At 43.8% G+C, this 12,158-nt stretch overlaps 1 long non-coding RNA gene across 2 annotated transcripts in view; it reads left to right on the top strand.

The window, feature by feature from the left end:
• Window positions 1–12,158, top strand: part of LOC122424520 — a 193,775-nt gene that overhangs the window by 163,321 nt on the left and 18,296 nt on the right. For both annotated transcript variants that reach the window (XR_006264457.1, XR_006264456.1), the window contains exon 4: window positions 6,692–6,838. This is a non-coding gene — a long non-coding RNA (uncharacterized LOC122424520). The remainder of the gene's footprint in view (window positions 1–6,691; window positions 6,839–12,158) is intronic.

The raw sequence follows: 12,158 nt of genomic DNA on the forward strand, positions 1-12,158 counted from the left end.
CCCAGTCCCCGCCCGCGCCGGTCGGGTGCTGCGCCCTGTGTCTCGCCGCGACCTTCCCCCTCCCTGCCTCCTGCCTCCGGCGGGGCTGGGCGGGTCCGCAGCCTGCGAGCTCTTCTCTGGACCTTCTCGGTCTCTTTGTTCTGCGAACGGCCGGCAGTGTGTTCGGCCGGTTAATTTTCTCTCTTTTGGTCTCCCACAGTTCAAGTTGGCACCTCACAGAAGCTCCCTCCGATTGTCCTCAGGGCACTCAGGCCCGGACCCTAGCCCAAGCAAGGCCGCCTAAGACTCCCTTCCCGGGACGGGTCTCCGTCCTTAGCTCTTTTGTCTCACTTTTTATCTTTTATATTTTGTCCTACCTCCTTTCGAAGACAATGGTCTGCTTTTCTGGGCGCCTGATGACCTCAGCTAGCGATCAGAAGTTGTTTTGTGAGGTTTGCTCTGCATTCAGTTATTCTTTTGATGAATTTGTAGGAGAGAAAGTGGTCTCCCCGTCCTACTCCTCCGCCATCTTGGCTTCTCCTCTTATATATAGTAGTTTGTATGTGCTAATCCCTAAATCCTAATTTATCCCTTCCCCACCCTCTTCCCCCCCATCCCGGGTAGTAAGTTTGTTTTCTATGTTGGTGAGTATGTTTCTGCTTCATAAATACATTTTTGTCATAGTTAGATTGTGCATATTAGTGATATCTATGATATTTGTCTTTTTCTCACTTATTTCATTTGGTGTATGATAATCTCGAGGTCCATACCTGTTGCTGCAAATGACATTAAACTCATTCTTTATCATGGCTAAATAATATTCCATATGTATATATATCTCACATCTTCTTTATTCATGTCTCTGTCAATGGACATTAGGTTGCTGTCATGTCTTGGCTACTTTGAATAGCATTGCAGCAAACATTGAGGTAAATGTATTTTTAAAAATTAAAAGTTTTCTCTGGGTATATGTCCTGGAGTGGGACTACAGGATTGTACAGTAACTTTATTTTTAGTTTTTTAAGGAACCTCCATACTGTTCTCAACAGTGACTGCTCCGCTTTACACTCACACCAACAGTGTAGGAGGGTTCCCTTTTCTCTACACCCTCTCCGGCATTTGTCATTTGCAGACTTTTTGATGACAGGCACACTGACTGGTGTGAGGTGGTACCTCACTGTAGACAAACTCCCTTTTTGAACATTAAATATAAGATGGTGATGATATGTATAGCCATTTATGGGACACTAGCTGTGTGCTTTATATATGTTATCTCCAATCAGCATAACTCTACAAGGTACATTTTATTCTAACTTGCACATAAGGAAATCAAAGCTCAGAGAGATCAAGTAACTTGTCCAAAAATGTCCATCCAGCAAGCAAACGGCAGAACCAGGATTTGAATCCAGATTTTAACTCCAGAACCCAAGTTCCTTCCATTCCCCATTAGCCGGGTCATTTGGGGCAAGTACTTAACCTCTCAATCCCTTAATTTTTCCACCTGTGCAAAGAGGGACGCAGGCATACTTAACCCAGAGTGTTGTTGCCTAGATTAAAAGAAGTAATTCATGTGAAACATTTAGTACAGTAGCATTAGCTATCACCAGAGTTGGTTTTTTCTTCTAACTATTTTTCAGGGTTTCTCAAACGTCTCTTAGAGAGCATTCATGCCATCTAAATACATACTGGCAAATAATTTCAGTGTGGGCTGCAAGAGTCATCTACCTCTCAGCTGTTCTCAGCGCTCATTCACAGGTTAGAGGGTCTGAGTAGTTCCACAGTAAAGAGGCTGGTTTCGCTCTTCCCCAAGGTGGAAGATACAGATACCTAAATCACTGAATTTTCACCTAATATTTTGGTCCTATCAAGAAAGAAAGGGGTCTTTTACGCCTGATTTGGAATGGAATTGCTTTGATAATCTCACCCTCCGCCAGCGTGGGGAAAAGGCCCTACTGGAGAAACACCATTAAGAAGGACTTGCTTTGATACCGGCTGTTAATCCCATGGCCCAGCTTGACATTGTCTCTTAGCAACGTCCTGTCCTTTTCCCCTTTTCATTCTTGGGCCTCTAATGACACTTCCTCTCCTCTGGCTTCTCCTAGGCTTTCACGGGCCCCTTTAAGCCTCGTTCACCCAGAGAGAAGCTGGAGCCGAAGGCCCAGCGCACATATTTATGTTAATAGTACCGAGGGGAGGAACAGCCTGTTCTGGGGGCTGCTTTCCAACCATCACATAAATCAGTCAGGAAAAAAAAAAGTTACTGTTTTCACAAAGCCAGTGCTAGAGTGGAGCAGCAGGTCTTGGCAAGGCATCATCCACACACACACCCCCTCACTTAGGTGCACGCTCCGGAATGTCCCCCTCAGTCGTCAGGAAGCAGTGGTGGGGTGGGAGTCATGCATGCAGAGGATTTCCAAGTCAGAAGGTATCTTTGAGGTCATCGAGTGCTAAAGCACAAGGAAACATCTAGTAAATACTTCTGTCCAGGTCCTTTCCCCAGAGATTCTGGTGCTCTTGTTGGGAGGTGGGGCGTAGGAGAGATTCTGAAAGCTTTCCAGGTGACTCTCCTGTGCATGAGGGCTGGAGTACTGACGTCATCACAGATCAAGCAGGGACTTAGTGGTGCAGCAGGGACCTGACACACATCTGCCTTTCCTTCTGTGATGTCCTGTTGTCACTGAGCTCTGGGGAACTGTGGCAGAAATACTAAATAGTGATGATTTGAGTCATGCATCCAAATCAATTGGGACGCTCTTTCAAACTTACTTTTGCCCCTCCTTGGACGACAGAGGATGAGATGGTTGGATGGCATCACTGACTCAATGGACATGAGTTTGGGTAAACTCTGGGAGTTGCTGATGGACAGGGAGGCCTGGCGTGCTACAGTTCGTGGGGTCACAAAGAGTTGGACACGACTGAGTGACTGAACTGAACTGAACTGTGCCTTTGCTCTACCTGGACCAACTGAATCAGAATCTCTCGGTGGAACCTAGCACATACATTGTAATAGAACTCTTAGTAGAAATTTTGATCTATATCCCAGTCTAAAAAAACACTAACCTGATAAACCACTCATTTCAGAGTTAGAAAAACTAGGGTTCAAATCCTGGGTCCATCAAATAACTAATGTGTTCTATGGTCAAGTTATGTGACCTTTCTGAGCCTCAGTTTCTTCATCTGCAAAATGGGACTACACAGTAACTCTCACTCATTCTTCAGTGTTGTGGTTCAAAAGTCATTTCTCCTTGGAAGTCAGAGCTGAGCTTTCTGACCAGTCCAGGCACCCACCCACCCAGGGTATGCCCTCACTAAGAGCACGGGAAACTTCTCCTTTGAAACACTGACCAAAATTCACCAACTGAGTAGTGTGAGACTGAACACATGGTTTTTGAATAGGTGAAGAAATCATTAATAATTAAATACATGTGTAATGGATTACTCACTCTCGGTCTCCACCACCAGTATTTAAGTTCAGTGAGATACGGGGTTGAACTATCTTGTTCAAGGCTACATCCATGGTGCCTGGTGTGAGGCTGCACTCAACACAATGAGTAAAACAAAGGGCTGAATGTAGGACTGGACAAGTGACTGATACGTATGGAGTCACTGGCTCACAGAGGTCATGCAACAAACATCAGCTGTCTTAATAATTATCTTCAGAGAGGCCCAGTATCTTGCCTATAGACACACAGCAGAGTTGAAACCTGAACTCAGTCCTCTGGACTGCCAGCCTCATTTTTGTCCATTATGTCACTTAGCCTTACTTTTCACACTGAAGAGAGGGCTTCTAGGAAATAATGGCAGGGTGGCTTTGCCCACTAGAGTGAGCTGGAAACCCATAGCTTCTTGCATATTCCCAACCTTCACTGAAGCAGTCCACACACATGCACACACATTTGCTGATGATGATTGGCATGGTGCTCCTTGGTCCTCTCTTGAGAAAGTTTTGGGTCAAAAGCTCCTTGAGGACAGAAACTGTGATTTTGGCTCCCCTCACACAATAGGCCCATAGGAAGTCTATTCTTTGCTAATGACAGATTCAAGGGACAGCACTGTTTTGATCTCAGCACCAGTCAAACCATATGCATTGTGGGGCCAAATCCCTGTGAGGATTTCCAAATTTCCCCATTGGCCATCATGCTGTCTGAGGTTTAGGGGCAGTTGGCCCTTAGAGGGTCACATAGAGGAGGCAGAATTCACATCATTGTCTGCTTACGCACTACTGGGGGAATGAGTTTCAGAATAAGACCAGGGTGAGTATTTTGGGGAATGACTTTGGATGACCCCTTGTCTGTCTGCACTAGCATGGGTATCAAGAACTCTTCAGATTTTCATTTTAGTAGATTTCACTTACTTAAAAGTTCTATACACTACCGTATGTAAATTAGACAGCCAGTGGGAATTTGCTATGTGGCTCAGAGAGCGCAAATCGATGCTCTGTGACAACCTAGGGGGTAGGACAGGGTGAGAAGTGGGAGGGAAGTTCAAAACGGAGGGTACCTATGTCTACCTATGGCTGATTCATGCTAAGGTATGGCAGAAATCAACACAATACTGTAAGGCAATTATCCTTCAATTAAAAATAATTTTTTTTAAAAAAAAGCTTCTATGACCCAGATGCTATGCCAAGTGCTTTATAGATATAATTTCATTTAATTGTTTTGATTCTGAGGGATTGTAATCATTGTCATTATTTTACACAAATGGAAACTGAGACCGAGAATAATTTGCTAAAGGTCACAAACACCAGTACAAGCCAAGACCAGCACTGGAACCAGGTCTAATGATTCCAGGGCTTTAGTTCAGTCCACAAAGATTTATTGAGCCCCACTATGTGCCATGTTTTCCAGCTGCAAAGAATACACAGTTAGCACTCCATACCTGTGAGCTTCTCATCAGGCGACACAGAGGGCCAACTGTGTATTCATTGTACTATGCCATTCAATATAAGGGACTTAGCATCCACCAATCTTGGTATCCAAGGGGCTCCTGGAAGCAACCTTCTGGGGATACCAAAGAATGATCGTATTACAGCCAAAGCTCTTTGTTCTTATGGGACTTAGTTTCTGTCAGGAGGAGACAAACCATAAATAATAAATCTAATCACAAAGAAAAGTAATAGTGCTTTAAATAACAAGTGCTGGAGAGGGTACAGAGAAAAGGAAACTCTCCTACACTGTTGGTGGGAACATAAGTTGGTGCAGCCACCATGGAAAACAGTATCCAGGTTCCTTAAAAAAGTAAAAGTATAGTTACCTTAAGATCCAACAATTTCATTCCTGGCCATGTATCTGGACAAAACTGTAATTCAAAAAAAAAAAAAATACAACCCTATTTTCATAGCAGCACTACTCACAATGTCTAAGACATGGAAACAGCCTAAATGTCCACTGAGAAATGAATGGATAGAGAAGATGTGATACAGACATAGATAGATATAATGGAATATTACTTAACCATAAAAAAGAATGATATAATGCCACTTGCAGTAACACGGTTAGACACAGAGATTATCAGACTAAGTAAGTCAGAAAGAGAAAGATAAATGTCATAAGATATCACTTATATGTGGAACCTAAAATAAGACACAAATGAAGTTATTCATGAAACAGAAACAGACTCACAGACACAGAGATCAGACTGTGGTTGCTGAGTAGGGGAAGTAAGGGTAGGTGCTTTTGGACCCGCAGATGAAAACTATTACACAAAGGATGAATAGACAACAAAGTCCTACTGAATAGCAGAGGAAACTATATTTAATATTCTGGGATAAAGAATGAAGGAGAAAATGGAAAAGGATAGACAGACAGATAATGTATAACTGAATCACTTTGCTGTACAGTAGAAACGAACACATGATAAGTCAACTATACTTCAATAAAATTGTTTAAAAAGAGAGTGTTGGTACTCTAAAAACTGGGGTAGTGAAGAAAGGAAGGGAGTGGTTGGAGGTATGTGGGGAAGGGAGGCTGTGATACAGGTTTGCAATTTAAAATAGGGTGATTAGGACAGGTCTCAGTGATGAAGTCATATGTTAGAAAAGAAGAAAAAGAGTCTAAGTTATATACCATGTTCATCATGCCTCCCTAAAATGAATGGATGTACAAAACAGTGAATGTAACCACTACTGATGAAGCACCCGATAACGCATCAAGGGCTGTGCCAACAATTTCATCTGCAATGTCTCACTGAATCCTCAAAATGACCATATAAGATGAAGATCATATCCATTTTCCAGATGAGGAAACTGAGACTCAGAGAGTATAAAAAATACTGTCCAAAATGATTGGGTTAATGAGTGATAGGGCTGGCATTTTAATTCAGCTCCTCCAGCTCCAGGCCACTGCCCTTTTGATGACCAAGATGCTGATGATATTACATTTTATTTCCACATGGTTTTGAAATTCATTGTTTTGTAGTTGGAACATTTAGATGTAGAGAAGCAGTCCCCAAAGAGCCATTTGCAAATGTCAGAAAATGCATGCTTTCGGGAAGCTTCCCAGGAAGGCTGCTCTTTCATGGAGGAATAGTGGTACCCTGGGCACTAGAGGCCAGAGGTTAAGCATCTTTTTAGGGTGTGTTAGAGGAAACCGTTTATAAACTTAACAGAAATTTGTTCTTGACTTGGCAAGCGTGGCTGTCATGAGTGATTCCCGTATTAAGTCTGACGTCATGCCCTCACACTGCACTTTATCTTTCCTCTCGAAATCAGGAGCTCAGTGGTCTAAGAGGACTTGACGTGTGGAATGAAGGTCTCTCAGCCTGCGATGTATTCAGCCCGCCCCACTACCCAGCCTCACATGGATACCAATGCAGCCATGTCAAGTGACATTCATTTGGAAGTCTGTGAACAAAAGAGGTGGGTCACTTGAGTGTCTTTGGTCACTCAGTAACAAACCTACTGAGACAGTGAAATGACTAATGTGTTAGTGCTCTGAAAAGTTAGGGGCACCATGGAAATACACTTGGAAGAGAATGAGGAAGTGGAGAAGGATGCCTGAATCCATTCTTTCTGGGAGACCCAGGTTTCACAGCCTCAGTCTACCCTTTGACCCTAAGCCAACTCAAAAGTATAGATTCTGTCATTTACATCTATTGCATATACATGTATTGAATGTGTATGTGTAACAATGACAACTAGTATTTGTTAACATGTTTTTTATGTTTTGAAAGCACTGCAGATGGGTATTGACTTGTTTATTCTCATTCAAGTGACATAACCCAGTGAATGTGATGTGGTGATTTAAGTCTCTTTTTATAAATGAGGAAACTAAAGCAACAAAATTTCAATGACTTGACAAGGTCAGAGCTGGTGAATGATGGGTAGTGTAGGTGAAGTCCAGGTACCCTGAGTCAAATATTCAACTTTCCTCTCTGACAGGGGAAGGGTGTTTGGTATCAGATTCATCCAGAACAAGAACAGTAGGATCACACTCTGCCTGTCTCTCTCTTCTTCCTGTATCCCTGTTTACTCAGCATCTCTACTCTCACCTCTCTCTCTTCCCCTTCCCCTCCTTCTTCCCCTCTCCTTCCTCTCTCTGTTTCAACTTGGATTTTGGTTTATTTCAGGGTGGTTTTGTGTTGTTCAGTCACTCAATTGTGTCTGACTCTTTGTGACCCCATGGACTGTAGCCCACCAGGCTCCTCTGTCCATGGGATTTCCCAGGCAAGAATACTGGAGTGGGTTGCCATTTCCTTCTCCATACTGCAGGGTGAAATATGCAGAAAACCATCATTATAATGTGGTCTCACCTACAGCATGATCCTGTGGCAGGGACCCCAAGAGGGATACTGTAATGAGACTTTTATAAATTACTCCAGAGCTCTGAGTTGGCTGCATGCCCTGGTGCCTTATTGAAGCTAAAACTGTCATTGGGAGCAGCATCGAGGATGGCGTCCCATGACCACACAGGCTCACAGAGAGTGAGCGATGTTCCAGGTCATGCAGAGTCAAGGCCAAACCCAGAGTCCAAACCTGGAGTCCCGCAGGGCCCTTTCTGGTGACTCCGTTACATTCATCATACTCTGTCCAGTGTCTTTCTCCCCCCTAACCGGGTGATGTAGGGTGTAAGGACCACAAGGACTGTGTCCGCCTTGTTAACCACTACCCACTGCACAGTGCCAGGTGCTGGGTAAGCCCTCACAGACATGTGGAGAGTAAGTAAATGAATGAACAAATGAAGGGCTGATGCAATAACAATAGCTTAACATTCTCCCCAGCTACACTTCTGTTTTGAAAGAAGATTCTAATGAAGGCTGCGTCTTAATCTCAGAATTTTCCACCTCTTGGCTATTATAAACAGTGCTGCGATGACCATTGGGGTGCACGTGTCTCTTTCAGTTCTGGTTTCCTCGGTGTGTATGCCCAGGAGTGGGATTGCTGTGTCACATGGCAGTTCTATTTCCAGTTTTTTAAGGAATCTCCACACTGTTTTCCATAGCGGCTGTACTAGTTTGCATTCCCACCAACAGTGTAAGAGGATTCCCTTTTCTCCACACCCTCTCCAGCATTTATGCTTGTAGACTTAAGCCCATCAGCAGACGAATAGATAAAAAAGCTGTGGTACATATACACAATGGAATATTACTCAGCCATTAAAAAGAATACATTTGAATCAGTTCTAATGAGATGGATGAAACTGGAGCCCATTATACAGAGTGAAGTAAGCCAGAAAGATAAACACCAATACAGCATACTAACACATATATATGGAATTTAGAAAGATGGTAATGATAACCCTATATGCAAGACAGAAAAAGAGACACAGATGTACAGAACAGACTTTTGGATTCTGTGAGAGAAGGCGAGGGTGGGATGATCTGAGAGAATAGCACTGAAACATGTATATTATGTGTGAAACAGATCACCAGCCCAGGTTGGATGCATGAGACAAGTGCTCAGGGCTGGTGCACTGGGATGACCCAGAGGGATGGGATGGGGAGGGAGGGTGGGAGGGGGGTTCAGGATGGGGAACACATGTATATCTATGGCTGATTCATGTCAATATATGGCAAAAACCACTACAATATTGTAAAGTAATTAGCCTCCAACTAATAAAAATAAATGAAAAAAAAAAAAAAAAAAGAATTTTCACAGAGAAGGAGTTCCCTGGAAGGCTCACTCTGGAGTGAGTGTGGTGAGGATGGCAGCGTTTCTGAAATGGTACCAGCAGATGCCCTGGCATTAAATTAGTCTCATCCCCAAGACCAAGAGTGATTGGACCTCAAAGAACAGTTGAGGAAGCCAAGGAAAAAGGCAACTGGGGGTTTGACTTTATCCCACCCAGACGTCCCCTCTGTGAGCCTCTGGTTATTCTATCCTGAATGCAAGGTGAACATGTAGAGGTCTAGAGTCACGGCCTAGGAGGCCAAGTTCTCATGGGACAATAAAAATCTGAACCAACTGCGGGCCCTGCTGGGTCCGTCTGTTATTGGAATTAAGTTCCCCATTTCATTTCATTCAAACCGAAGAAATTTTCTGGCAGGGTGTCAGGTTTCAAACAGAAATGTCAGCCAAGGGCTCGTGAGGCCAAAGTCTGATCAGAACAAACTTGAATCAGTTTATGCACTAGGTAAAAACTCACAGTAGTCTGGTGGGCCTTTCTGTTAAACAGTCCTCGTTTGCATGTTCAGGACTAAAAACCTGCAAGGAGCTATGTATAAAAACAACAGCTGAGGCCAATGTGACTTCTACACAAAGTCAACACACATCTGTAGATGAATATGAAGGGCCCACTACAGTGATTTTCTTCCCCAGTAGAGGAGCAGAAAAGAATTTGAACTTGTTCTCAGGTCCAGTGTAAACCTTGATCTTTGACCCAATCAAAACTAACCCAACATGCAGGAATATAAACTGGATGCTTATTTCAGATTTAATTGTAATTTCATACCCTGTACAGGATATTTTTCAGAACTCAGATCCCATTTTGGTAGCAAAGATAGATAAGCCAAATAGTAGAACTTGGTTTGTTCCTTCCAGCTGCTGGCACAAAAAGAAAGCACTGGATACTTAACTAGAAAATCCAGTCTCCAAATGATTTAGCTTTGTATCAATACACTAGACAGGTCAAGATTCTGCTTGTCCCCTGTGATGTTGAAGAAATGTTTAAATCACTTCTTTATACCCTTCGCATGTAGGCAGAGAAATAACCAGAGATTGTTTGGGATTCGTATAGTCCTGAAGACCACAATAATGAATAACATGGCCATAAGTAAGTGCCCTGATAGGGGTTGATGGATTTCATCCACCCACTAAATTATTTTCAACTATACACTAGCTCTTTGCAGAAGGCTTGAATCAAACCCCAACTAAAACAACAAATACATGGATAGATGCCCAACTCCAGTAATATAGATAGGAATACAAATTAAATTACATTTTTCACATATCATTTTGGCAAATATTTCAAAATTTGATAATATCAATCATAGCAGTGGTAAGGAGAAGCAGGTTAGCATCTGCTCATGACACTGAATTGGAAGGGTCATTTTGGAAGCATTAAAAATGTATACCACCTGTGAGTTAATAAGTCCCTTTTACATATCTACCATCAAGAAACATTTATACATATTCATAAGAATGCTCGGGGGAGGAGCCAAGATGGCGGAGGAGTAGGACGGGGAGACCACTTTCTCTCCTACAAATTCATCAAAAGAATAACTGAATGCAGAGCAAACTTCACAAAACAACTTCTGATCGCTAGCTGAGGTCATCAGGCGCCCAGAAAAGCAGACCATTGTCTTCGAAAGGAGGTAGGACAAAATATAAAAGATAAAAAGTGAGACAAAAGAGCTAAGGACGGAGACCCGTCCCGGGAAGGGAGTCTTAGGCGGCCTTGCTTGGGCTAGGGTCCGGGCCTGAGTGCCCTGAGGACAATCGGAGGGAGCTTCTGTGAGGTGCCAACTTGAACTGTGGGAGACCAAAAGAGAGAGAGTAAATTAACTGGCCGGAACACACTGCCGGCCGTTCGCAGAACAAAGAGACTGAGAAAGTCCAGAGAAGAGCTCGCAGGCTGCGGACCGGCCCAGCCCTGCCGGAGGCAGGAGGCAGGAGGGAGGGGAAGGTCGCGGCGAGACACAGGGCGCAGCACCCGACCGGCGCGGGCGGGGACTGGGGCTGGGGACGCGGAGGGCGGAAGGCGCGCGCGCCCGACTGGCGCCAGCGGAAACTGAGTCTGGGTCCGCGGAAGGGAGTGGGCGCGCCACACCTGGGTAGAGTGCGCCCACCAAGCCCCTCGCTGCCTGGACCGCTCTGACGGGGAAGGCACAGAGAGCAGGCGCAGCTTTTCCTTCCGCGCTTTTGTGTAACACCAGAGGGCTGGAACCTAGCGCAGCGCGGGGCGCGCTCCATATAGAACAGCCGGGAGCCTGAGCGGCAGACGGAGAAAGCAGCGTCAGCCCCTCCCGGCAGCCCAGCCCATCCCGCAGCGTCAGCCCCTCCCGCAGCGCAACGGAACTAGCTCCTGAATAAGAGTCACCTCCTCCCGCCTGTGTCAGGGCGGGAAATGAGGTCTGAAGAGACCCGGCAAACAGAAGCCACATAAACAAAGGGAACCGCTTCAGAAGGGACTGTGCAACAGATAAATCCCTGTAGAAAACAACCGACTTCACCGGGAAGGGCCCTGTAGATATTCGGAGAAGTGTAATTCGGAACGAGGAGCTTCTGAAACTGAGCCGAACCCACACTGACCACGCAAACAGCTCCAAGAAATCCTAGATATATTTTACTTTTTTCCTAATTTAAGGAAAAAAAAAAATTTTTTTTCTTTTATATTTTTTCTTTTTTATTTTTTTCTCTTTATTTCCTTTAAATTCCCTATTTACTCCCCATTTACTTTCCTAACTTTCATTTTCATAGATTTTTACCGAATTTTTTTAATTAGGAAAAAAATTTTTTTTCTTTCTTTTTTTTTTTTTTCTTTCTTTTTCCTTTCCGTTTCTCTTTTTTTCTATTTTCTTTTTCTCTTATTTCTTTTAAAGTCCTCTAGTACTCTCTACTACTCTTCATTTTCATTTTCACTACACTATAACATTACAAAAAAAAAAAAAAGAGAAGCCCTATCTTTAAACCGAAGATTATTCTCTCCCAATCTTGACTCTCTGTTTTCTACCTCAGAACACCTCTATTTCCTCCTTTCCCCTTCTCTTCCCAATCCAATTCTGTGAATCCTTGTAGGTGT

The sequence above is a fragment of the Cervus canadensis genome, chromosome 22 (genome assembly GCF_019320065.1).
Source record: "Cervus canadensis isolate Bull #8, Minnesota chromosome 22, ASM1932006v1, whole genome shotgun sequence".
Lineage (NCBI taxonomy): Eukaryota > Metazoa > Chordata > Mammalia > Artiodactyla > Cervidae > Cervus > Cervus canadensis.